This window comes from Capricornis sumatraensis, chromosome 6, assembly GCF_032405125.1.
Source record: "Capricornis sumatraensis isolate serow.1 chromosome 6, serow.2, whole genome shotgun sequence".
Classification (NCBI taxonomy): Eukaryota; Metazoa; Chordata; class Mammalia; order Artiodactyla; family Bovidae; genus Capricornis; species Capricornis sumatraensis.
The window spans coordinates 83,977,153-83,979,816 of NC_091074.1; positions in this window are offsets into that span (position 1 = coordinate 83,977,153).

The window sequence follows — 2,664 nt, forward strand, 5'->3', positions numbered from 1 at the left end:
TGAGCAACTTTCCATGTTTATTGGCCATTTGTATATCTTCTTTGGGGAAATGTCTGTTGAAGTCTTTTGCCCAATTTTTAATCATGTTATTTTGTTGTTGCATTGTAGAAGTTCTTTTAATCTTCTGGATGTTAACCCCTTATCAGATATATGACTTAGAGATATATTTTCCCATTTCATAGGTTGCCTTTTCACTCTTGTCAACTGTGCCCTGCACAGAAGTTTTTAATTTTGATGTAGTCCATTGTATCTATTTTTATTCTTGCCATCTGTGCTTTTGGAATTATAGCAAAGAAATTATTAGAAACTTTTCCCCTGTGTATTACAGTTTTAGGCCTTATATTTAGGTCTTTGATCCATTTTGAGTTCATTTTTAAATTTTATTTATTTTTAATTGGGGGATAATTGCTTTACAATGTTGTCATACATCAAAATGCATCAACTGTGGGTATACATATGTCCCCTCCCTTTTGAACCTCTCTCCCACCTCCCATCCCATCCCACCCTTCTAGGTTGTCACAGAGCACAAGGTTGAGCTCCCTGTGTCATACAGCAAATTCCCATTGGCTATCCATTTTACACATGGTCCTGTATATATGTTTCAATGCTACTCTTTCAACTCGTCCCATCCTCTCCGTCCACAAGTCTTGTGGACTTGTGTCCACAAGTCTGTTTTCTATGTTTGCATCTATTCCTGCCCTGCAAATAGGTTCAGCAGTACCATTTTTATAGATTCCATATATATTCAGTAATATATAATATTTGTTTTTCTGACTTACTTCACTGTATAACAGGCTCTAGGTTCATCCACCTCACTAGAACTGACTCAACTTTGTTCCTTTTATGACTGAGTAATACTCCATTGCATATGTGTACCACAACTTCTTTATCCATTCATCTGTGGTTGGGCATCTAGGTTGTTTCCATGTCCTGGCTATTGTAAATAGTGCTGCAATGAACACTGGAGTGCATGTGTCTTTTAGAATGATTTTCTCAGGGTATATGCCCAGCAGTGGGATTGCATTCATTTTTCATATGGTGTAAAGTAAGCATCCAATGTCACCCTTTTGCATTTGGATATCCAGTTTTCCCAGCACCATTTGTTGAAAACACTGTCTTTTCTCCACTAAATGGTCTTGGAATACTTGTTAAAAATCATTTGACCATGCATGTAATGGTTTATTTCTGGGTTTTCTATTGTATTCCATTGATCCAGTACCACCCTGTCTTGATTACTGTAGCTTTGTAATAACTTTTTAAATCAGGGGGTGTGAGACTTTCAACTTTCTTTCCCCCCATCCCAAGATTGTTTTAGCTACTTCGCTTGGTGGAGGGTAACTTTTTTTAATTCCAACAGTTAGACATTAGAAGATCTTGCATGAAAATCTGGATTCTTGGTCTCTTAGGGAAAAAAATCAAGAAATGCAGCAAATTTGGGCAACAATAGCTGGAATTGTGAGTGGCTGCAAAGTGCTCTCAAGTTACCATTGTCTCCGCCCACTCATTTCTGTAACCTGTCTGTCCCCCTGAAGGCCCCTCTTTCTTTGAGACTTTAAGACTCCTGGCCTAAGGGAAAGGTGGTTGGAGCCAGAGGACTTATCTGGGGAAGCTGCAGTGATCTAAATCAGAGATTTTTCTCAAAAGGAAAAATACAGAGATCTGAGAGGAAATATAGCTAGGAAAGTTTGTTTGTTCGATGCAGGAGAGAAGGTATGGTGGAAGGGACTATAGAGGAATGTCAGGAATCTATTCTTGCCTGAAAAATTCCATGGACAGAAGAGCCTGGCGGGCTATAGTTCAAAGGGTCACAAAAAGTTGGACACAACTGAGCGACTGAACTCACACACAGGAAAGACCTATCTAAGGAAAGGACAATTAAATCAAGTCCAGAAAGATGAAACTGAAACAAACAGACAAGTGAAGACTTGGTAGAAGAATACTATAAGCTAGCCTGAGGAAAGAGCATGTACAAAAGCCCTACCGAAGGGCCTTTAGCATTCTTTTAGGCATGACAGAAGTCCAGTGGAGCTGAAGCCTAGAAAGTAAAAGGAAAATGGTGAGATCTGAGCAGGGGTCAGACAGTAAACCATTTAGGAACTGTATGTGGGCTCAGCCTATAGTCAATGAAAAAACCCGAGGAGTGACATTATTTGATTTTCATTTTATGAAGATCACTGTGGCTGCTGTGAGGAAGAATGGATTTAAGGAGAGGATGAAAAGAGAATGGCTGAGAGCAGTTAGTTTACTGATGTAGCACAAAGGAGGATGGCAGCCTGGACAAGAACATAGAAATGGGATGATTTAAGAGTTATTTTGGACGCAGCATCAACTGGACAAGACAAAACATATTCTTCTCTAAGCATCAAAACCTAGTGAGCCATAAATGTAGTTGCATCTTTCACATATCTAAAATTTGTCACTGTGCATACCTGCGACTGTCTGCTGGCTTCCTCTGGCCCGAAAGCCTTCGCTGAACTGCATACAGGCCAGAAGGGAGGGGATTTACACCCCTGGGAGTAGTAGTGAGAATGATGTAAAGAAGTGGAAGGGTAACTTGTTTCCACACCCGTGGGGTGAAACATCTTTGAAGCATAAACTACTCAACTCCAAGAGGCTCTCCCGCCCTAGTTGTCTAGAGGGGTAAGCTGTGCCTTAACCTGCCTG